General features: G+C 47.7%; 1 protein-coding gene across 1 annotated transcript in view; it reads left to right on the top strand.

Moving 5' to 3' along the window:
* The window catches only part of STK10 (serine/threonine kinase 10), a 126,521-nt gene that overhangs the window by 28,750 nt on the left and 72,621 nt on the right, over positions 1-25,150 (top strand). The window lies entirely within an intron of this gene.

Genomic DNA, 25,150 nt, shown 5'->3' with positions numbered 1-25,150 from the left:
TATTGCCAAGCCGGTCTCACAGAGCCACTTTTTTTTTTTTAATTAATTAATTTATTTTTGGCTGCATTGGGTCTTCGTTGCTGCGTGCGGGCTTTCTCTAGTTGCGGTGAGGGTGGCTACTACTCTGTGATGCGCGGGCTTCTCACCGCAGTGGCTTCTCTTGTTGCGGAGCATGGGCTTCAGTAGTTGTGGCATGTGGGTTCAGTAGTTGTGGCTCGCGGGCTCTAGAGTGCAGGTTGAGTCGTTGTGGCACAGGGGCTTAGTTGCTCCGCGGCATGTGGGATCTTCCCAGACCAGGGCTCAAACCCATGTCCTTTGCATTGGCAGGTGGATTCTTTTTTTTAAAAAATAAATTTATTTATTTATTTATTTATGGCTGCATTGAGTCTTCATTGTTTGGTCTTAGTTGCTGCACGCGGGCTTTCTCTAGTTGCGGCGAGCGGGGGCTACTCTTCATTGCGGTGCACAGGCTTCTCATTGCGGTGGCTCCTCTTGTTGCAGGGCTTGGGCTCTAGGTGCATGGGCTTCAGAAGTTGTGGCATATGGGCTCCGTAGTTGTGGCTCATGGGCTCTACAGCACAGGCTCCAGTAGATGTGGCGCACGGGCTTAGTTGCTCTGCAGCATGTTGGGTATTCCTGGACCAGGGATTGAACCCGTGTCCCGTGCATTGGCAGGCAGATTCTCAACCGCTGCGCTACCAGGGAAGTCCTGGCAAGCGGATTCTTAACCATTACGCCACCAGGGAAATCCCCAGAGCCACTTTTGATATTATACAAATGAGTTTTTCCATCAAACCACCTACCTACAACACATACACACACCCACCCACCCATCCATCCATCCATCTATCCTGCTATCCATCAACACAATCTTCAATGAATTGCTGATTATGTACCCATTAAGAAAAACATGTTTTATGTATCTGTTCCCATTACTGTTTGTGACTGGATACCAAGTTCATCACGTTCCCAAGTCCAAAGATAATACCAACAATAGCTAACATTTATTGAAAGCTTACTGTGTGCTGGGGCTTTTGCTGTGCATTTTACTTGCATTATGTCATTTAATCTTCATTCTTTGAGGTTGTTGCTTTATCCTCATCTTATAGATGAAAGTGAGAAACAAAGATACTAAGTAAGTTCCCCCCCTGCCAGGCCACACAGCTAGAAAGTGGCAGAGCTGGAAAACCCGATGGAGAAAAAGGACAATTTGTAACTGGATAGTGACTGTGATGAGGTTGTTTAAATAGATACACCAGAATTTTCTGTCCCAAAGTTGTCACTTTAGGCTGGTACTTTCTTATCCAGGGCTGCTGCTTTGGCCAAAATCATTTCTCACCCTCCCCTTTTGTACTTGCCTCTATAGCCTGTATTTGTTACTTTGTAGACCCTTAAAGGTGCCATCTCCTCATTTTTGAAGATTTGGGTTTTAGACATTGTGAAATCAAGGACGGTGGCCCTGGAACTGGGTGGATCAAGACGGACAGAGGGTTTCAAGCAGGAGGATCAGCATGGGCAGTGGTCTGCAGGCGGGAAAGGTGTGGCCTGTTGGGATCACGGGTGGACTAGGTTTGGGGCAGCACGTGGTGAAAGATGAGGGCAGTCATAGGAGGCGATGTTGTGGAGAGCCTTGAATGCCCAGGTGAAGAGTTTGCACTTGATCTTTTAATAGATCAGTAGTTCTCAAAGTACAACCTCTCGGACCAGTAGTATCAGCGGTAGCACTTGGGACCTTGTTTGAAATGCAAAATATTAGGTCCCAGCCCAGACCTGCTGAATCAGAATCTCTAAAATAGGGCCCAGCCATCTGTGTTTTTTTGTTGTTTTTTTTTTTTTTTTTTTTTTTACGTTTTATTGGAGTATAGTTGATTTACAATGTTGTGTAGCCATCTGTTTTAAGGAGCCTTCTAGGTGTCTCTGATGCTTGTTGAAGTTTGAGAACTATTGCTTTAGGTAATAGGGACCCAGTGGCAGTCTCACAGGGAGAGCACAAATTTTGCATTTTAGGAAGAAGTCAGGTTTGAGGGGGCAAGAGTGAAAGCACCGAGCCTGACCAGGAAGTGGTAAGAATAGACTAGGCCACAAGTCCAAGGCTGTGAGATGGGAACGTCATTTGGTCAGGTCAGGAAAGCGTTCAGAGAAAGGAACATTTGAACGGGATCTCGAAGGGTGCATAGTTTTCCAAGGGATGAGAGAAGGAGAGGCAGTCTGAGGGACAGCATGTAGAGAAGTGCGGAAGGGAGGAGTCTCATTCTGAGATATACGGTTGAAGGTGCGCCAACTTTTTGGTTCTTTCCTTCTGTGTGATGATTCTTGGCCCCATCTTGTGGCCAGGCCAGGCCTTCTGTGCTGCTCCAGGAGCCAGTTTTTCTGCGTGGGTGTCTTTGACAAAATCAGCCCTGGCCTGGGGTCCACTCTCAGGGGCTGGGCTTTGGGATGAGAAATTAACTGTTGCCCAAGTGTCCTGGGCCTCTTCGCCAGCCATGGCAGCCAGGGATGGACTTTCCCCAGATGGGGTGGAGGTCACTCACTAAACCACCCTACCTGCAGTCTGACAAGATTAGCTCATTTTCTTCTAGAATTTGTAATCTTTGCAAAATCCTTCTAGTGGTTTCTTATGACCACTTCTGCTTTTGAATATCAAATGGTGCAAGTGGGGGAAAAAACAACCCCAAATATTCTAAACCAGCACCATCCAATAGAACTATAATGAGAGCCATATACGTAATTTAAAAAAGAATTTTTTTTTTTTTTTTTTTTTTTTTTTGGCCACACTGCTCGGCTTGCGGAATCTTAGTTCCCCGACCAGGGATTGAACCCAGGCTCTTGGCAGTGAAAATGTGGAGTCCTAACCACTGGACTGCCAGGGAGCTCCCTAAAAATTTTCTAATTGCCACATTAAAGCAAAAAGAAACTGATGAAATTAATTTAAATAATATAATTTATATAACCTAGTATATAAAACATTATCATTCTGACATGTCATCAATGTAAAAATTATTAATAAGGTATTTTACCTTTTTTTCCTTCTAAGCCTTCAAATCCAGTATGTGTTGCATACTTATAGCACATCTCAATTCAGGAGCTAAATTTTCATTAGAAATGCTTGACCTGTATTTAGATGTCATAAAATTTACAGGTGAAAAAGTAGATTCACATCCCTAGGTTGTTCCAACGTTCTTAAATGTATCCCAATAATAGAATCGAGTACCAGTTTTTTTTTTTTTTTTTTTCTTTTTGCGGTATGCGGGCCTCTCACTGTTGTGGCCTCTCCCGTTGCGGAGCACAGGCTCCGGATGCGCAGGCCCAGCGGCCATGGCTCACGGGCCCAGCCGCTCCGCGGCATATGGGATCCTCCCAGACCGGGGCACGAACCCGTATCCCCTGCATCGGCAGGCGGACTCTCAACCACTGCGCCACCAGGGAGGCCCGAGTACCAGTTTTTAAACGTAATTAAAAGTGAATAAAATGATACATGTTGTTCTACAGTAGCCATATTTCAAGTGCTCAATAGCCACATGTTTTTAGTGGCTCCTGCATTAGACAGTGTAGACAGTGCAGCTCTGGATGTACACCAGGCCCCCCAAGTAAGTAAATGTGGGAAACCCTGGGCTGAACTCATGAATTTCCTTTGGTTTATAACTGCCCCTCCCCCTAACAGTCCCATCCCCCCACCCCCACCCCTAGCCCTGAGCCAGATTTTGGCCTCTGGGAAAGTTTTTCAAGGGTTAGGTCTCTTTCCCTACACGTCTTATGGGAGTGAGACAGAGACAGAGTAACATGATGGTAAATGTTTAACGATAAACCCTCTGGGAACAACAGCCCTGGTTTATAGCATCTGCCAGTTTCTGTGGTGTATTCCCACCATGGTCAATTTCAAGCTAAAACAAAGGTCACTGACACAGAGTTGGGAAGAGATGCAGTGACCCTCCATGATGAAGTTATTCCTGCCATACAGATATGATAGACGTCGATAACTCTAAGAGTAGAGATAGCACTACAATGTGCTAAATAATTAGGGAAGCGATGAGTTTTGAGTGTTTATCATCTTTGTTGTTTTTAATTCAATTTTTAAAATAATAAGGTTACATAATTTTTTTTTTTTTTTTTGGCGGTACGCGGGCCTCTCCCATTGCGGAGCACAGGCTCCGGACGCGCAGGCTCAGCGGCCATGGCTCACGGGCCCAGCCGCTCTGCGGCATGTGGGATCCTCCCAGACCGGGGCACGAACCCATGTCCCCTGCACAGGCAGGCGGACTCTCAACCACTGCACCATGAGGGAAGCCCAACATAACAATTTTAAACAATTGTTACCAGCTTACAAAAATTCCTGAAAATTTAACAATCGGTCCTCACAAGCCAGTGAAAGCTGGCTCTGGCACACCTCTGGAGCCACACCAGAGGAGTGTTGACTAAACCGTAGAATGCTACAGCTGGGTGTCATGCAGCCAACATCTCATTTGAAAGATGAGACAGCTGCAGACCAGAGAGGGTCTGGAATTTACCCAAAGTCACACAGTGAATTAGTCACAAGCCCAGACATACAGATGTCAGAGACTGTGGATGAGAGGCCCTACTCGTGTCACACTGCCCTATGAAAAGCCCTTCCACAGCTCTCCAGAATACATTCCAAACCCGTTACCTGGTACACAGGCTAATTATAGTCCATCTGTCAGTATCTTCCCAGGCCTCTCTTCTCCAGCTGTTCTAAGTTACTTGCGGGTGGTACCTCCAGGCCTTTGTTCATCTAGTGCCTTCTTGCAGGCAGGCCCTCCGCATCGTCATCTGCAGAGTCAGCAGGAGCATCGCTTCTTCCATGAGACCTTTTAAATTCTTCCCTGGTACCTCTAGGTGGAACTTACCTCCTCTTCCTCCTCTCTGCTCCTTAGTTTTCTCTTCTCTTACCAGTCACATTTTAGTGCCTCTGTGTCTTGGTGTCTCCCTCCTCCGGTAGACAGGACCCTGCCTTTGCTCCCCCAGGGCTGGTCCAGAGCAGGGGAAGGTGTGGAGGTCCAGGCAGACCCCCTCCCCTTTTGAGGCCAGCCCTGCCCTGGGGAGACTGAAGGCAGTGGGGCACCTGCAGCCCACAGACCATACCCTGGGGCTGATGTTGCCCTTGCTTTTTTTTTTTTTTTTAAAACATCTTTACTGGAGTATAATTGCTTTACACTGTTGTGTTAGTTTCTGCTGTATAAGAAAGTGAATCAGCTATATGTATACATATATCCCCATATCCCCTCCCTCTTGCGCCTCCCTCCCACCCTCCCTATCCCACCCCTCTAGGTGGTCACAAAGCACAAAGCTGACCTCCCTGTGCTATGCAGCTAAAACATAGGCAGAACACTCTGTGACATAAATCACAGCAAGATCCTTTTTGACCCACCTACTAGAGAAATGGAAATAAAAACAAAAATAAACAGATGGGACCTAATGAAACTTAAAACCTTTTGCACAGCAAAGGAAACCATAAACAAGACAAAAAGACAACCCTCAGAATGGGAGAAAATATTTGCAAATGAAGCAACTGACAAAGGATTAATCTCCAAAATATACAAGCAGCTCATGCAGCTCAATATCAAAAAAACAAACAACCCAATCCAAAAATGGGCGGAAGACCTAAATAGACATTTCTCCAAAGAAGACATACAGATGGCCAACAAACACATGAAAGGATGTGCTTGCTTTTGACCGAAGCAATTCTCCAGCTATTGGTAGCTTGCAGGGAGGAGAGGAGGAATCTTCCTGCCTCTGAAGCTCTTCCTTTCTGCTGAATCTGGCTGAGAAGTGAAGGTGGCTGTGGAGTCCTGCTTTGAAGGCTGTGAGGATTTTGAAAGCTCCTTCTGATTGGTTCCTGACCCCTCATTGCCCTCAGCCTTTTTGACAGGACAGCAAACCCTATGTCTTGATCTGTTACCTATTCACCCCGGGACTTCTGGCTCCTATCTCTAGAAGCTTGGGTCATCGTGGGGGAATTAAGCCTGCAGCCCTGTCAGACCACAGGGTTCTCCATTTATTCATGTAAACAAGTGTCTGTTGAATTCCTTCTTTGTGCCCAGCCCAGTTCCAGCACTGAGGATACAGATCGGCCAGGTCCCTGGCCTCACTAGGCTCAGAGTCCTGTGGTAGAAGCAGACGATATGGAAGCAAATGAAGAAGTAAATGAGAGGACTTCAGCAAGTGATAAGTGTGTGAAGGAAAAATAAACTGGGAAATGGGATAGAGGTTCCCAGGGTAGGGTCAGGAACAGGTGCTTTAAATAGGATGGATAGGGAAGGCCTTTCTCGTGAGGTGACCTTTTAGCTGAGGCCCCAAAGGAAGGATGCAGGGCAGACCTGCCGAAAATTCAGAGGTGGAAAGTTCTAGGTAAAGGGAATAAGAAGTGCAAAGGCCCTGAGGCATGAGCCAGTGAAGCCTCTAAAGGACCAGACAAAAGTTGTTGTGGCTGGAGAACCATATGAAAGGAGACCAGATTGTCATGGCCTGCTGTGTGCTAGGCCCTGTTCTAGGGACTGGGGATTCAGTAGTGAACAAGAGTTACAGTCCTCGTGCTCATGAGCTTACAGTCTGGTGGGGAAGATGGCCAGTAAGCACAGAAACACATAATTCAGTTAACGATAAGGACCACGATGGATATGAAATCAGAGGTGTGGCTAGGGACAGGGCAAGCCACCTTCTGTGCATGTCAGCAGGAGGCCTCTCTGAGGAGGTGACGTTTGACAAGGACCCAGTCAAGGGAGGATCAAGGGGACAGCAAGTGCAAGGGCCCTGAGGTGAGAGCATGCTTACTGCATTCAAAGGCAGTGAGGGGCTGGTGTGCCTGGGATGGGGTGGTGGTGGTAGGAGATGGGGTCAGGGAGGTAGGGGTTGTGGTCTTATTGTAGGTGTTGGGAAACCTCAAGGAGGTTTCAAGCAGTCCAGCGTCTGCCCTCTTCCTTGGCCATTAATCTGATTAGTTTCTGAGTCCCTTTGATTCTTTTCCATGTCTGTCTCATGCATTGTCTTCCCTACCCTGCAGTGGAGGAACTGGGACAAGTTCTGGCTCGTAGCACCAGTTGAGATCTTAGCTAACCTCTGAGTCTCTAGCTCTTTATCCCTAAAATGGGGATGATGGTAGCAAAACCTATCCCATTGTAAGGATTAAGTGAGGTCGGGCATGGGCAGCAGTGTCTGGCACAAAGTGGGTGCTTAGTTAATGCCATTGCTTCTCTCTCCCCTCCTCTCACAGTCCTTTCATTCCATTCCCACTACACCCTCAACCCCTGGTTTGTGGCAGCCTCTTCTCTTCTGGCTTTTCTGCCTTTCACCTCATGAACCTACCCGAGGCTTCGCTGTGATCCGTGTCACCCCCAGACAGTAAGAAAGGTGATGTCAGGGTGGATGAAGGAATCAGCACGGGGTGAGGAAAGCCCTTTCACGTGCACACAGCCAGGCCTGGCCACCACCCCTGGAGCCCTGGCACAGGAAAAGTTCAGAAGTCCCTCTGCCCCCAAGTTTTGTCTGGGCAGAAAGTTTTGCACAAGTTTATCTGCCCAGGAATCTCCTTGCTGACTACCAAACAAAGCATTGACTCCTTTGCTTGCATGGAAGGCCTCCACAGTTGGAGAGCCTCCCTGGATTTTCCCCTCAGGTATGAACTTGTCATTCTCGAAACTAAAGAGCTGTAATATTTATGTAACACTCTCCGTAGGGCTGCCTCTCCCAAACCTCATTCATTCTCCTACCTGTGGAATAGTTAATATTTTTTTAAGGTGACTCACTTTTTAGAAATTAACTACATTAATTGAAAAAGAAACTTCCGTCTCATTACCAGAAATGGAATATTAGAACCCACTTGCCATAAATAGAAATAAAAGGAAATAAACCACTTCTGTTCCATTCTGGCCCAATCCCTTTGCCTGCCAAAGCCCTCAGCCCAGGCCCTGTGCTGCCTGTTAGGAGGAAGGTTGTCACCGTGCGTCTCTTTAGCGCTCGGCAGGGACGGGGCTTTGCAGGAAGGACAAGCACGGTGGAGGAACTCCTCTCTCCCGGCGCCGTGCAGTGCCCGAATCTCAGGACCTCCGCCTGGGGATGCGCCCAGGCCAGGGGTGTTTGGGTCTGGCCAAGCCTGGAAGGCCAGAGGTTGGGGACGGTCCTCTTAGGACTGAGGCGGGCAGGCTCAGCAGCTTGTCCAGGGACACTCAGGGGCCAGAGGCTGGGTTTGGACGCACCTCTCCTGACCCGAAGGCCAGCTCCCGTCAGCTCCCCCAGCTCACGTCTCAACTCTCATTGTCTGCACCTGGGCTTTCCCAGCATTCTTAGCTGTGGAATCCTCCTCTGTTGAAATCTTCGTGGAAGTCCTGTGGCCATAGAGAAAATAACAGCTGCCCTAAGCTGGGCAGGCCTCCTATCACCCTCAGCCCCCCACTCCCATGGTGGTCCCCAGAGTAGCTTCCAAGCCTTTTGGACTCTGTTTGGTCTGCATCAGGGTTTGGATAATTTTCTCTGTGACGGGGAGCTGTCCTGTCCATTGTAGGATGTTTAGCAATGTCCCTGCCTCTACCCACTAGATGCCAGCAGAACCCCCATCTCCCCACTCAGTGTGACAACCATAAACGTCTCCAGATGTTGCCAGTTGTCCCCTGGGGGACAAAACTGCCCTCGGTTGAAAACTACGTGTCTCTGCCACTCACGGCCTCTTGTTGTTGGCAGGAGGAGGGTGTCTGCTAGAACGGGCCTACAGACACATTTTGTTTGGCACACGAGGTGGTTTTAGAAATTTGCTGCTAGCATTTTGTCAGAAGATGGCGCATAAAGTTCTGGCCTCTGGACTTTTCTTGAACGACCTGGAGATGTGACAGCAGTTGCCTGGGGCTGAGCAGCAACAGCCCCTTCGGTGGAGATTTGCTCTCATTAGCCTCAGACCTCACTGCTCCCTACTGTCCCCAGTACTCAGCCTAAGGGCTGTATGTCATTGGTGTGTGCCACCGTTTTTCATTCTTTACAAAAAAATTTTTTTTGTATAGTTGATTTACAATGTTGTGTTAATTTCTGCTGTACAGCAAAGTGATTTACGTTCTTTTTCATACTCTTTTCCGTTCTGGTTTATCACAGGATATTGAATGTAGTTCCCTGTGCTATACAGTAGGACCTTGTTGTTGATCCATCCTATACATACTAGTTTGCATCTGCTAATCCCAATCTTCCAATTCTTCCTTCCCCCTTGGCAGCCACAAGTCTGTTCTCTATATCTGCCACTGTTTTTCTTAAAGTAGAATTGAGAGGATATATTTCTCATTCCCATGTCTCTGTCGAAACTGAGGAAAGTGCAGATAACCAAGAGGACAGTGTTCTTAGAAAAGTGTGCAAGATGACATTTTTTCATACAGGCAGAGCTGCTTTGCCCCATAAGTTAGCTCCTCAGACCTGGTGGCATTTAAGCCAGGACTCCTGGCCTAGGGAATGCAAAAATAGGTTTGTAAGGCAGCTGTGAATTTCCTGTATGTGTATACCAAGTTTGTTTGTGTGTGTGTGTGTGTGTGTGTGTGTGAGAGAGAGAGAGAGAGAGAGAGAGAGAGAGAGAGGAACTGAAGGAGTGACTGTAGGCTTTACAGAGTGTGACTTCTTGTCAGAAAGTGAACATTCTACAAAGAGGAAGTGCAGGGCCCAGGGTCACAGAGCAGGGCGTGGGTGGGAGGGGCCCGCTGTCCTCACGTGTTCATATGACTACATGTCACCGGCCAGGGTTTCTGTGGCTTGTCGCCTTGGGCTCAGAGGCTAGTGGTTGGTCACTGACAGAGATTGCATATCTGGCCTTAAAAAATACCAGAACTGTAAAGAGAATGTGACATTAGAAAGTCACTAACCGCGCTGTGTGCATTTAGAAAGTCACTCAGCACGGCAGAAGGAGCGCTGGGCTGGATGGAGTCAGGGGACCTGAGATCTTCCCAGATCTGGGACCAACCCTCTGTGACCCTAGGAAGCACTGTCCCTTCCCTGCACCTCTGCTTCCTGGCCCGTAATGCCAGGGCCTTGGAAGGGATGATCTCAAGGAGGCCTTTTGGCCCGAGTCGGCTCCGTTTGTCCTGGCCCGGTATCTCTGAAATCCTGAACTCCCGGTTCATGGTCAGCTGTGTGGCCTGTGGTGGCCCTTCTCTGCAGTATTGTGGGCTAGGACCTCTTCCCATGGGCTCTGGGGTCCTGGTGCCCCTGGGCTTCCCTGGCATTCACTGACTCTCTGGATTAGGCCTATAGGGGCGTCCACTCTGGGGACACACACGCATATCCATAATAGCACTTTGTGAAGCACTTGAAATTCTGTGCAGCCCTCTCAGTCCTCTGGGGTAAGTGTATTGTTACTTCTTACCACTTCTGTTGTACAGATAGAGTGCCTTGAGGCTCAGGGAGGGGAAGCAGGTTCAGAAGCTTGTGACTTCTTGGCCCAGAGGGTAAATCAGGAGGCAGGGGGTGAAGGTGAGAGGGAAGAGTCAGCAAAAGAACACAGATAGCTGGCCTTTGCTGGCAACTTTCTCTGTGCTGGGCCCTTTCATGATTATCTTGCCGAATCCTCACAATTCTATGGGACTGAGATGTTGTCACCCCCATTTTATGGATGTGAAGACTGAGGGTCAGAGACAGAGAGTGACTGTCTCAGGGCTCACATCCAGGTTCCAACTCAGATCAGCCTGGCTCCTACCTCTTCAGTGCACCCCACGCCCCCAAGTGCCAGCCCACACAGTCTGTGCCCCCCTCCTCCACTTGAGGAGCCCATTGTCCTGCAGACCATTTTTTGGCAGTGTCTGGTGGGGAGGGGCCTGTGGCTCGAGGATCCATCCAGCTTCTACCTTGGGTGTGGTGGACTGTCAGCTACTAGCGGGTAGAATGGCAGTAGAATGGTGTAGCTGTGGATGGACAGGCCAGGGTAATGTGGGGTTTTGCCTGGGATCCTGCTGTTGGAATGTCCGGGCCGGGGTCTCTGTGTCACATTCACAGGAGCGAGGGTGACTCTGTGGTCCGGGGATTCGCCTGCCATGTTCCCAGGCATTTAGTTCGCCACCTGACCCCATCAGCCAGCTGTCATCCCCTCTGTGGCACTCCTGTGTGCTCCTCCCATCCCCACTCACCGCCCCCCACCCCCTGCCCCAGCTTCACTCACACCCTCATTCCTTCGGTCCATCAAGCAGTGGCTTTGGAGTCAGCTAGACCTGGGTTGGAATCTTGCTGCCTCGGTGCTGCTGTGTGACCCCAGACACATCTCTGAGCCTCAGTTTCCCCATCTGGACATGAAGGGTGATGACACTGATCTCGCAGCTGTTGGCCCAGGATTAGAAACCCAGCTCGTCCCAGCTGGCAAGACAGTAGGAGCCTCGTGCCAGGCACCCAGCTGACAAGGTCATGTGTGTTGTTCAAAGTCTAGATTGGCAGATAAACGTGTAAACCCGGTCCACAGGCTGTACCTAAGGCAGGCTTTTCCAGTGCTTTGCAGTAGTGTGACCCTTTGTAAGTTGGTGTTTTTCATATAGGAATCCAAGTGTTTGGCTTGGCCTGAAGCAGCTCTCGCCACAGGGGCCCATGTTCCCTTGCGGCATCTATGAGCTGGGCTGAGGGCTGCTTCCCCATAGACGGCCACCTGCTCTCCCATCTGCCCTCACCCCCACCCTGGCCGCTTCCCTGCATTTATACACTCTCTGGCCCTGATGGGAACAGATAATCCCAGTCCTGGGCGGGGGAAGTGGGGAAACAGAAGGATGAGCCGGGGGCTGAGGGACTGTCTTCTGTCTTCCTTGGAGACTGGGGGCCCTTCTTCCTTCCTGGCTGTGTCCCTACTGGTCTCTGTCTCAGGAGCCCTCGGACTTGTGTCATCACTGATGGAACCTTCAGTACTTGCCACTGTGGCAGTCTCTGCATCCCCATCGTGATCACGCCTCCCCTGTGTCTGGTATTCCACATCCGCGATCTCACGTGACTGGACCCCCCTCCCCGGAGCACGTGGGGCAGCCATTATTCAGTCATTCATGCGTTCACTCACTGACTCACTCATGCATTCATTCGTTCACCGACAAATGTTTCCAGAGCACCAGCTGTGTGTCAGGCACTGTTTTAGTTGCTGAAGGCACAGACACAAAGCCCTGCCCTCTGGGAATTTACATTCTGTGGGGCAGCGGGGGTGGGGAGGCAGAGGATGGACATAATAAGACTGTAGAGTGTATGGGCAAATAGATGCTTAGACTTGCCCAAGGCGCCCAGTGTTTTTGTGCTGCTCTCTGCTGCTCTCAGATTATTCCTTCAACCTTTCATGGGCAGCCACTGGCACTGGGGGCTTGTCTCTGAGTGTGGGCTGGTCATTTCAGCTTCCCACGTGGATACAGCCTCTGGTGTTACTAACGGTTGGAGCACACTTGCCGAATGCTGGGTCCTGAGCCGTGGGCTTTCCCCAAGTCACCCCATTGCTCACTACCCAGGTGGCAGATCCTATAGTTCCCCACACCTTACACATGAGCAAACCGAGGCTCACATCTCTGCGCTTGTTCTGAGGTCTTTCCTTGTCCAAGATTAGTCAGTGTCAGGACTGGAATTGGAACCCAGGTGTATCTGACTCCAGAGTCAAAACCCGGGGCTCACCTTATTTACTCAGGTGTTTTGGTTCCTTGGAGACTTTGTCTCTCGGGTAATAAGTCAAGGAAGACTGGGGGTTGCCCTTGGGGATGTAATAGGAAACGAACACCCACCCTGCACCATCTTCCCTGCTCTGTGAGCAGCTCAGTGCTGGCTCTGCCTGCCATGCCCACCTCTCCACATCGTCACCCCTCTCCCCTTGGTTTCAAATCCTACTTGTCCCTTGAGGACCATCTCACATGCCACAAACCTTTAACAATTTTAGTTGAGAATGCTGTTTCCTACCAGTCAGGCAGGCCTTCCAGCTGTGAGTCTGTATTTCCTGTGACCCTGATCACTCCTAGTCTTGTGGATTTGTGAGTCCATCTAATGAGGGGCATGGCCCTGGACCATTCCTCTCTATGGCAGCACGAGCCCTGCCACCCCTGGCTTTAGGTAATGGTGGCCGGACAGACAGATGGTCAAATAGATGAAAAGTGTCTGTGCAGACAGAGAACTGCTTGTGTCTCCCCTAGGGGCTGAAAATCCAGTTTGCATCTGCCTCGAGTCTGGTTCCAGCCCTGATTTCCTGGTGTGATGAGGAGAGTGGCGATGGTGATAATCATATAGTGATGACAGTGACTGTCGTCTGTCACCCTCTGGCCAGGCACTGTGCTTGTTGTTTTCACATGTGCTATCTCATTTACTCCCCTCAGGACCCCATCACGGTTGGAATGTGTTGTCCCCATTTTACAGATGAGCAAATAGAGGCTCAGAGTGGTGAAGCCTGTTGCCTAAAGACACACAGTGGCAGCATTTGGACTCAAGCTCAGAGGACTTTGACCCTGAAGCCAGTGCTCCTGATCTCTGGGCCAGACAGTATCAGAAGGGCTTAGGCACCCCGAATTGCAGTCACCTCAGTTCCATCCCAGAGATGCCTCGGGACTTGGGCCTGCACACTTGGATGTGGAGCCATCTCGTTCTCCTCATCTAGTAATCCTCCCCACAGGGTTTGTGTCAGAGGTGCCATAGAATGTGCCAGATAGGCTTAGAGGCTCCCTGTTGCCTGGGCAGGACCCCATCCCCTCCCCTTAGGAACCCCAAGGTTATCCCTTGTGCTCTTCCTTCCTGCCAGGGGGCACTCAGTTCCCACAGTCTCGAGGGGAGCCCAGATTCCTTCCTTGGACTCTCTGTGACGTGGTGGGTGGAGCTGGAGGCAGAGGAGAAGGCCCGGCGTTCCTGGGAGGCCATGTGGGTGAGGGCTGCCCCGCTCAATGGCCGCATTGTTTGGCCTGGAGCTCAGAGGTGTGGAGGTTCTGGGACTCCACCTACAGGGACTGGCTGCTGAGAAGCTGGAGACATTTTTGTGTTCACTGTTATGTTTTTTGGCGGGGATCTTCTTTCTACAGGTCTCTGTTGAGTGCAGAAGCCTCTGTCTTCTGCGCTGATGGGGTGTCCCCGTGCCCAGGAGACATTGCCTCTCAGGGTAGGGAGACCTGGGAAGGAAGGGGTGATTGCAGCACCTACCCCTCCTACCCCAAGAAGAAGCAAGCCTGGAGAGGGAAAGGAGCTTGCCTGTGGCTGCACATTTCAGCAATCTTTGCATCTTAGAGTCAGACAGACCTGGGTTTATACCCTCGTTCTCTCACCTAGGAACTGAGTGGCTTTGGGGAAGCCCTTTCCCCATCAAACCTCAGTTTCCCCATCTGTAAAATAGACATAAGTATAACTGCTCACAGGAGTATGTAAAGGAATGCCTGTAGAATGCTTAGCACTCTAAGGTATGCACTAGGCACTCAGTAATGGCAGCCATCATCTCTTTTCTCTTGGGTGGCAGAAGAGGGAGGGACTGGCTTGCTTTTGTCCAGCTTTCTTTGCAGAAACAGCTGTGTTAGTCTGTGTTGGCTGTTTTGCCCTGATTTCTGGGCATCTCAAAGCCACTGAAATGTTTCATTCATATTTCTTCATTCTTCATAAATCCATTCAGTGAACACTTACTATTCACATACCAGGTCCAGGCTCTGATAATGGATGATATGAATGGACTTTTATAAATATTAACTGCTTATTCAGTGATAAAGTGATGTCCTTCACCTTGTACCCTCAAATGTCAATGTTGAAAATGACCTTACAGATGTTAAAAGCTTCATTTTCCAGGTAGGAAAACTGAGGCTCAAAGCAGGAAAGTGGTTCTGATGGCACTGTCACAGGAGGCTAGGGGCAGATCTGGGACTGTGTCCAGACCTATAGAAGAGGTTTAATTTTATTTAATTTTACTTCCAGGACTGTTGCAAACATTTATTTATTGAGCCCCTTCTGTGTACCCAGTACTCCTGCCGGCCTCAGGAAGGGCCAGGGAAAGGACGGGACCCAGGCCCCGAGCACCGTGTGGTTTCCAGGGTATGGCTTGAGCATGCCTCAGTTGTCCCCTGCGGACGGTCGGGCTGTGGCAGTGCTGACCCACCCTGCTACTTGGCCCTGCTGCCTGTGGGCTGTACACGTTAATGTCTCAAACCCTGTGGGTGGTCCAGGCCCTCTCTTATCTGGACTGTGACATCCTGGCTCCCTTATCTCTGGGTGAGTGAGTGCACTTGGTGTGTGTGAGCTGACCAGTGGGGCCCAGTGAGGGCTGGAGCAGGGAGACAGAGGGACCTTTTCTTCCACCACCTGGGGGCTGTGTCTTGAGCTTGTGGCTTCCTTCTTGAGGCACAGGAAGAGAGGATGGGGTCACTAGGTCTCTTCCATCGGGGAGACAAACAGAGCTGACTTGGCACCCAAATACGTCCCAGTTCAGGTCCTGGCTCTGATACTTACTATTTCTGTGACCTTAATCTCTTTGAACCTCAGTTTCCTCGTATGTAAAATGGGAATAAAGTGTCACCAAATGCTGATAATAATTGGTAACATTTACCAAGCATTTACTTACTGTGTGCCAGGTAATGTTCTAAGTGCCAGGCGTCCATTATCCTGTTTAATCCTCCCAAAAACCCCATGACGTAGAGGCATTGTTTAGGATACCCACTTCAGATGGTGAGTGTAAGATAATCCATTGCAAAGGGGCCTGGCACAGAATAAACTCTCGATTCCTGTTAAATGTCATGGGTGGGGAAACTGAGACTGACCCGGGTTAACTGACCGGGCAACTGCTTACGTCCCGAGGAGGTTGAGGGTGTGGAGTGAGACTATATGGGGGAAGCAGTGCACAGGTGGTGTTTGCCATGTGTGTTATTTAGAAGGGTGGGAATCAGCTTGGCATGGCACTGTGGGGTCAGGGTTTAGTCCTGAAGGGTCGATCAGGTAGAGGAGAGATTTTAAATTCTGGCTCTCTCAGTCCTAAGCAGTACTGAGCTGATTCTTCATTTGCAACAGCTCCAAAGAAGTTTTTTTGTTTTTTGGTACGCGGGCCTCTCACTGTTGTGGCCTCTCCCGTTGCGGAGCACAGGCTCCGGACGCGCAGGCTCAGCGGCCATGGCTCACGGGCCCAGCCGCTCCGCGGCATGTGGGATCCTCCCGGACCGGGGCACGAACCCGTGTCCCCTGCATCGGCAGGCGGACTCTCAACCGCTGCGCCACCAGGGAAGCCCCAAAGAAGTTTTTTATTGTAACCAGTCCCAGGGCAACTCTGAGAGGACACTGGCTTGAGAGGGAAGAGAGTACTTCTTGATCTGAGCTGTGCAGGTGCAGCGCTAAATTCCCATGGCTAAAATAGTGCAGGACCAGGTTAGGCGCCTAATAAATGCACGAATGAATGAATGGATGAATGATAGGAGCGGTGGTGTGGGCTGCCAGGGTCATGTAGCAAGACTGTGACCCTTATGCTACACCATGACAGCTGCTTAATCTAAACTGATGGGGGATCGAGGTAAACACAGGTTTCCAGTTTCCTTTGGCCTCCAGCCAGAGTGGAAAGCCAGCAGGACTGCAGGCTGTACCCTGTCGGGCACCCTCTGAACATGTTTATGGGCTGAGGTCTCCAGGGAAACAGAGCTCATGAGTACAAAGGCAAAAGTATTTACTATCGGTTCCTTACAGAAAAACTTTGGTGACCCTTGATCTAGAAAATGGAGATGATTATTGTCTTCATCTTATAGAACTGTGTGAGGATTAAATGAGAGACTGTGAATAAAGGGCCTGGGACAGGGCTTGGCGCATAGTGTCAGCAGTTTTCTGAGCTGAAAAGCACTTGGGTCATATTTTCAGAGCCCACGGTCTCTTGCCCTGGGAGCCCTCCCCCAGGTACTGGCAACCACTAATCTCCTTTCTGTCTCTATGGATTTGCCTATTCTGGGCATTTCATACAAATGGAATCACATAATATGTGGCCTTTTGTGTCTGACTTTTTTCACTTAGCATAATGTTTTCAAGGTTCATTCATATGTATCAGTGCTTCATTCCTTTTTCTGACTGAATAATATTCCATTGTATGGATATGCCATATCTTATTTTTCCATTCATCTCTTGATGGATACTTGGGTTGTTTCCATCTTTTAGCTATTGTGAGTAATGCTGCTCTGAACATTGGTATACAAACATCTCTTTGATACTCTGCTTTTAGTTCTTTTGGGTATATACACAGAATTGGAATGCCAGTTCGTAAGGCAATTCCATTTTAAATTTTTTAAATTCTGGTTTTAATTTTTGAGGAACTGCCGTACTCGCTTCCACAGTGGCCACACCGTTTTACATACACAGGGTTCCCATTTCTGTACATCCTTGCCAACACTTGTTATTTTCTATATATATATTTTTAAATATTTATTTATTTATTTATTTATTTATTTATGGCTGTGTTGGGTCTTTGTTTCTGTGCGAGGGCTTTCTCTAGTTGCAGCAAGCGGGGACCACTCTTCATCGCTGTGCGCGGGCCTCTCACTATCGCGGCCTCTCCTGTTGCAGAGCACAGGCTCCAGACGTGCAGGCTCAGTAATTGTGGCTCACGGGCCCAGCCGCTCCGCGGCATGTGGGATCTTCCCAGACCGGGGCTCGAACCCGTGTCCCCTGCATTGGCAGGCAGATTCTCAACCACTGTGCCGCCAGGGAAGCCCCTATATATATTTTTAAATAGCCAGCCTAATGGGTGTAAAGTGATATCTAACTGTGTTTTTTTTTTTTTTTTTCTTTTTGCGATATGCGGGCCTCTCACTGTTGCGGCCTCTCCCGTTGCGGAGCACAGGCTCCGGATGCGCAGGCCCAGCGGCCACGGCTCACGGGCCCAGCCGCTCCGCGGCATATGGGATCCTCCCAGACCGGGGCACGAACCCGTATCCCCTGCATCGGCAGGCGGACTCTCAACCACTGCGCCACCAGGGAGGCCCCTAACTGTGGTTTTGACTTGCATTTCCCTAATTAGTAATGCTGAGCATCTTCTCATGCATTTATTGCCTATTTGTATATCTGTACATGTCTGTTCAAGTGCCTTGCCCAATTTTTTTGTTTGTCATTGAGTTGTAAGAGTTCTTTATGTATTCTTGACGTGAGTCCCTTATCAGATATATGATTTGCAGGTAGTTTCCCCCACTCTGTGGGTTGCTTTGTCACTCCGTTGACAGTGTCTTCTGATGTCCAGACGTTATCAGATTTGACCAAATCCAGTTTATTTGTTTTTCGTTGTTGTTGCCTGTGCTTTTGGTGTCATAACCAGGGAATCATGGCTAAGTTCAGTGTCATGAAGCGTTTCACCCATTTGTTTCTCCTAAGGGTTTTGTAGTTTTACCTCTTACATTTATGTCTTTGATCCATTTTTAGTAAATTTTTGTATATGGTGTAAGGTAAGGGACCATCTTCGTTCTCTTGCATATGGGTAATTCAGTTTTCCCAACAAAATTTGTTGAAAAGACTGTCTTTTTCCCATCGAGTGGTCGACACCTTTGTGGAAAATCATTTGACTCCATGTGCAAGGGTTTATTTCTGGGATCTCCTTCCAGTGGTCTATATGTTTTTATGCTAGTACCTTACTGTTTTGATTATTGTAGCTTTGTAGTAAGTTTTGAAATCAAGAAATGTGAGACTTCCAACTTTCTTTGAACAGTTTCTTACAACTGTTCTTTTTAAGATTGCTTTGGTTATTTGGGGTCCCTTGATATTCCGTATGCCACATCTTTTTTTATCCATTCATCCATTGATGGACACTTGGGTTGCTTCCATATCTTGGCAATTGTAAATGATGCTACAGTGAATGTAAGGCTGCATATATCTTTACGAATTAGTGTTTCATTTCCTTTGAATAAATACCCAGAAGTGGAATTGCTGGATCATATGGTAGTTCTCTTTTTAATTTTTTGAGGAACCTCCATACTGTTTTCCACAGTGGCTGCACCAGTTTACATTCCCACCAACAGTGCATGAATGAGGGTTCCCTCTTCTTCACATCCTCACCAACTTTGTTATTTCTTGTCCTTTTGATAATAGCCATTCTGACAGGTGGGAAGTGATATCTCATTGTGGTTCTGATTTGCATTTCCCTGATGATTAGTGATGTTGCACATCTTTTCATGTGCTTGTTGGCCATCCATATGTCTTCTTTGGAAAAATATTTATTCAGATCCTCTGCCCGTTTTTTAATCAGGTTGTTTGTTTCTTTTGTCATTGAGTTGTATGAATTCTTTATATATTTTGAATATTAACCCCTTATTGGATATATGGTTTGCAAATATCTTCTCCCATTCAGTAGATTGCCTTTTTATTTTGTTGATGGTTTCCTTTGCTGTGCAGATGCTTTTTAGTTTGATGTAGTCCCATTTGTTTATTTTTGCTTTTGTTGCCATTACCTTTGGCGTCAGATCAAAAAAATATATTGCTAAGACCAGTGTCAAGACCGATGTCCACCTGTGGTTTCTCCTACGAGGTTTCTGGTCTAACATTCAAGTGTTTAATCTATATTTTGAGTTGATTTTTGTGTACAGTGTAAGATAGTGGGTTCAGTTTCATTCTTTTGCACGTAGCTATCTAGTTCTCCCTACACCATTTATTGAAGAGACCATCCTTTCCCCATTGTATATTCTTGTCTCCTTTGTTGTAGATTAATTGGTCATAATATTCATGGGTTTGTTTCTGGGCTCTCTATTCTGTTCCACTGATTTGTATGTCTGTTTTTATGCTGATACCAAACTGTTTTGATTACTATAACTTTTGTAATATACTTTGAAATCAGGAAGTATAATGCCTCCAGCTTTGTTCTTTCTCAAGATTGTTTTGGCTGTTTGGGATCTTTTGTGGAATGGATATGTTCTTAATTGCCTTGGATATGTATCTAGGAGGGGAATTGTATGGATCATATTGTAATGCCATGTTTAACATTTTAAACTGTTAACATTTAGACCGTTTTCCAAAGTGCCTGCATCATTTTACTTTCCTACTGTCGGTGTATGAGGGTTCCTATTTGTCCGTATTCTTGTCAACACTTATCATTGTCCATCTTTTTGATTCTAGGCATCCTGGCAGTCACGAAGTGGTATCTCATTGTGGCTTTGATTAACCTTTCCCTAATGGCCAGTGATAGCATCTTTTCATGTGCTTATTGGCCATTTCTATGTCTTTTTTTGGAGAAACATCTATTCACATCCTTTACCTATTTTTAAATAGGGTTATTTGTCCTTTTATTGTTTTATTTTAAGAATCTTTATATATTCTGGATACTAGCCTGTTGTCAAATATATGACATGCAGACATTTTTCCCGTTCTGTGGGTTGTCTTCTCACTCTTTTGATAGTGTCCATTGATGCACAAAAGCTTTTAATGTTGATGAAGTCCAGTGTATCTGTTTTCTCTTTTATTGCTTGTGCTTTTGGTGTCACTTCTACCCACCTGATCTTCATCATGCCCCTTGATACACACACACTCAAAGGCCCTCAAATCTTTTTTTTAAAGATGGGAGGGTTTTTGAAGAATTATATTTATACTTATTTTAAAAAAATACTCATTGAAATACTCCTCTGTTTCAATCTGACCATCTCTAATAAGGCAAATCCCTAAAGCCTCTTTGCCAATACCCAGGGCTTCTCAAACCATCATTTAGTAAAGGCTCACCAGGGTGATCTTACATCCTCCCCCAGCCCCTAGCTCCTTGGTTAGAAGCACGAAGTAAAGGAAACACTGATGAGGAAGTTCAGGTTAATTAAGGAACATAAAAGAAATGGTAATTCCACCAGTTTGTTCCTAAGATTTCTGTACCACCATCTTACATTATGTTTTTGGTAGGCAGAGGAGAGATGTGACTCCAGGGTCCAGACCTCTTGCTCTTTTGTGAATTCCTATAGAGCAGTGGTTCTTAAAGTATAGTCGGGGGGAGAAGCAGTAGCATCCCTGGGGCATTTGTTCAAAATACAGATTCTTGGACCCTCCCCCAGACCTACTGAATCAGAAACTCTGGGGTGGGGCCTGATTATCTGTGTTCTATCAAGCTCTCCAGCTCCAGGCTGGGTTAACCACTGTGGCCACAGGTTCTGGGTAATTACAGTCACGATGTGCCTGCACCACTCACCTCTGTCTGCGTCTGCCTCTGCCTGTGGTCTTAGGGCAGGGACCTGTCTGAATCGTACTGGGTCCCCAGGCTTGTCATAGACTAGGAGCTCAGGTAGCGTTTGTTGATCAAGTACTTCTTTCATGGCCCCCACTTTGCCTAGCAATGTGAGCTGTTTGGTAGACTCTCAGTTGATAGTTGTTGATGAGTTAAGCTGATCGCAAACCTCCCTTCACCAGATCCTGGGAAAAACCTCGGTCACAAGCTGCTTGCTGCCCTCTCGAGGAAGAGTGATGGATGAGCCTCTGATGGGTTCTAGGAGTCGGTCCTTGGTACTGGGAGCTGTTGGATTTGGGGCTTGGTGAGGGCTTAGAGGCTGTCAGCTTTGTACCCAGGAACCCTGGATCCTCAAGAGCCTCCTTTCATCACAGGATGCTCTGGGCATGGTCCTGCTGGGGCCTTCATCGTGGATGGGCACAGCCCCATCCCCCCTTCAGATGAACAGATGCGTCTGTAGCCATGGGTGATTTTAGGCCAGTACTTTCCATTAAAAAAAAAAGAGTACTTCTAATATAAAATTTTATTTTACATATTAGTTGAATAAAATATGGAAAATACATGAAAGTACAGAACACCGGTAATCCTTTTGTGGGTATTGATGTATGTTTCCATTCTCTTTTCGAAGCAGGCATATTTAGTAATTCCTAAGGCATCAAGATGATTATTTTCTTTTTATATATTGTTTTTGTTGCCTTTATTGAGATTATTATTTTATTAATTAAACCTCATGCATTTCTGTAAAAGCCCTGAGAAGTTTATAATATAAGCCCCCTGTGACCCTACCACTGACAAGCTTAAAGGTAAAGTGTTAAGATCCATGTAATGGAACCCAGTGAGAGAACCATGTCATGAAAGGGACATTTTTTTTTTTTTTGGCATCACATAAAAGGCACCAAGACGTGAAGCTTTTTAAACCAAAGGACAAAAAAAAAACAAAAAAACCAAGTTTAAAAAAAAAAGAAGAAAAATCAAACTTTATTTTGCCACATGTGAGAGTACAGTTGGGCAGAATTACAGAAAGTTAATTAATGGAACATCACTCTGATTAACTCCGAACAAGGACTGCTGTTTCAAAAAAAAGCTTCACAGTTTGAAGTGTGGGTTACAGCAGTGGTCCCCAACCTTTTTGACACCAGGGACCGGTTTCGTGGAAGCCGATTTTTCCATGGACCGGGGTGGGGGGTGGGAAGGTTTCGGGATGATTCAAGCACATTACATGTTTTGTGCCTTTATTTCTCTTATTATATCAGCTGTACCTCACATCATCAGGCATTAGATCCCAGGGGTTGGGGACGCCTGTGTCACAGGGCAGTCATCTCCCAAAGATACTTCCTCGGGGTCCATATGCAAATTGTGAAGTATTATAGGTTTAATCCTGACATAGAATGAAAAGTCGGTACATTTATTCATGGGAATAAAACCAAAGTTAAGCCTAGAGCTTCCCAGCAGCCAAGGCAAAATAATAATAAGTAAAAAAATACGGGAAGGGCAAGGGGTCATGGAGCTCTCGAATTGCAGAAGAGGAAGCAAACCAGAATGGCACAATGCTCAAGCTTTCCTAGTGCTGACCTGGGAGAGGAGGGGGTCATGGGGGACCTTGAGTAAGGATGTTGTGTAAGGGACAGTTTAACTGAAAGATGCAGGAACTGCCTGAGTTTGACCACTTCTCATACTGACTTCTGATACTGGCAACGGGTGTGTTGATGAACTGTAGTTCTGGGAAGGCATATTTTTGTAGGAGGCCTAAATAACATGGTGTAAGTGTGACACTTTCTAGTGATTTCCTTTGCTAGATTCGACAAGTGCATATTAGTTGGTGTGGCTTTTGTGTTGGGCATGTCATTGACTGTCTTGATGTTGGAGGGAGAGAAGATTAGTGCCATTTTACAGATGAAGAAGTTGAGGCTCAGGGACACTAAGTGGCTTACCCATGGTCACATAGCTAATTAAGAGGCGCTACCACCTTTTCCTCTTCAGCTGCCCCCTGTTAGAGCAGGGAATGGCTGAGCCTGTCCTGTGTCTGCTGTGTGTGAGGCTCAGGCTTGTTGCTTTATAAATACCACCTCATCCAATCATTACAGTAGTTCTGGGGGCATCCATAGTATTATCCCATTTTGAAGAGAGGTAGGTCATTGCCAAGGCCGCAAAGAGAGTAGCAGGTGAAGAGCAGGGGTTCCCAACCTGGGTTTGGTGGTGGGACTTCAGGGCGTTCAAGAAGTCAGTGGAATTGCCCACAAACATTTGTTTGTATTTGCATTTTTCTGTGTGAGAGGAGAGAGGGTGGCTTTCATGGGGTCTCAAAAGACAACACAAAAACCAAAAAAGCCTGAACCTCTGAGCTCAAGGAAGGAATCATAGGAATAGCTCATACTGACTGAGCCTCACCCGTCGCCCGGCAAGGCCCGGGTGACTTTGTCACTCCTGTGGGGTTTGGGCATGTATCCTACCATCTTACAGGACACTTAACTAGTAAGTGGCCTTGCTTGGTGACTAAATTTGGCTTCTTTTCCGCCACTGCCTCTTGTAGCTGGGTTTTTTGTAGCAATTAACAGGATTTGGGGTTCTCTTTTGTGGAGCTGAGGATTATTAAAAGGCAGAATGATACACTGAGCTTCGAGAGGTCAATGCCTGTGTCCAGGTCACCCTGACCCCTGGGAACAAGCCTGGTTCATTGGTGGTTGGTTAAATGAACAAATGAATGAGTGAGTGAGTGGGAGAAAGTAGTACCACTTCCTCGTGTTCTGGGTTGCAGGACATTAATCCATCTCTGATGACTTTTATTTAGGATGACAGTCACCAAAGTGGTAGAGAGGTAGTCTGGGGGAGCTGGGGTCAGGCCTGATGTTCTGATGGCCAGGCAGGACCAGAGTGACTGTAGGAGTGTCAGAGGCCAGGTCTTTCCTCTCCGGCTGGTGGTGGTGTGAGAGTAGGTGGGTGCCCCCTTGCATCGCTCCTTCCCATGGCGAGTAGCCTTGCACAGCGTGTGGCAGGCCTGTCTGCTGTCCTGGGCTGGGAGGGCGGTGCAGTCTTGCTACCCCTGGTCCCAGTGTCTCTGGTGTCCCTGGCCCAGCTTAAAGCCCCCTGCTTGGCCTCCTTTGGTTTCTTGCCCCCAGGGGTGTCCTTCCCCCTAAATATACTTAGAGCTGGGGCCCAGCTAAGAGTAATAGCATCAGCAGCCCCATCTTACAGCTGAGAAAACGGGCTCACACGATTGAAGTGACTTGCCCAAGGTCACAACTAGTGAGCCGTGGGCTTGGGACTTGGGTCCAGCCATGCATAACCACATCCTTGTATTTACATTGCCAGGAAGCCTCTGGAAGGTCGGCCACAAGCTTAGAGGCCTCATCGAAACCTTAAGGCTATTTCTCCGTCCTCTGGCTGGAGAGCTGGCTCTGGCCCGGCTGGGTCATGGCTGAGGTTTCCTTTTCTATTTAGAGCGACGAGCCTTCTTGACCGCCCTGCAGGCGCTGCGTCTGCCTCTGCTGAGCTTGGTTGGAGGGACTTTACAACAAGCAGGGGCCGGGAGCCTGGAGCTGGAGGAGATGCTGGGAGTGCCTTAAATTTTGTGTCACTTTCTGCCTTCCCCACCCACCTCTATCAGCACTTTAAAAAACAGAGAAAGCATCTTCTCATATATGATAGGAGCCTGGAGTGGGGCAGGAAGTGTGAAGATGGGAGTGGACCAGAGAAGGAGGTCCTGTGTCAATACCCACGACACTTTTTACTCTAATTGCCGTTTTCCTTTTTTTTTTTTAATTTTATTTTTTTACATCTTTATTGGAGTATAATTGCTTTACAATGGTGTGTTAGTTTCTGCTTTATAACAAAGTGAATCAGTTATACATATACATATGTTCCCATATCTCCTCCCTCTTGCGTCTCCCTCCCTCCCTCCCACCCTCCCTATCCCACCCCTCCAGGTGGTCACAAAGCACCGAGCTGATCTCCCTGCGCTATGCGGCTGCTTCCCACTAGCTATCTACCTTACGTTTGGTAGTGTGTATATGTCCATGCCTCTCTCTCGCTTTGTCACAGCTTCCCCTTCCCCCTCCCCATATCCTC

This window comes from Mesoplodon mirus (genome assembly GCF_964341445.2).
Source record: "Mesoplodon mirus genome assembly, chromosome: 5".
Classification (NCBI taxonomy): Eukaryota; Metazoa; Chordata; class Mammalia; order Artiodactyla; family Ziphiidae; genus Mesoplodon; species Mesoplodon mirus.
Note: the sequence above shows the minus strand (reverse complement) of the source record. Positions and strands in the feature narration are given on the sequence as shown.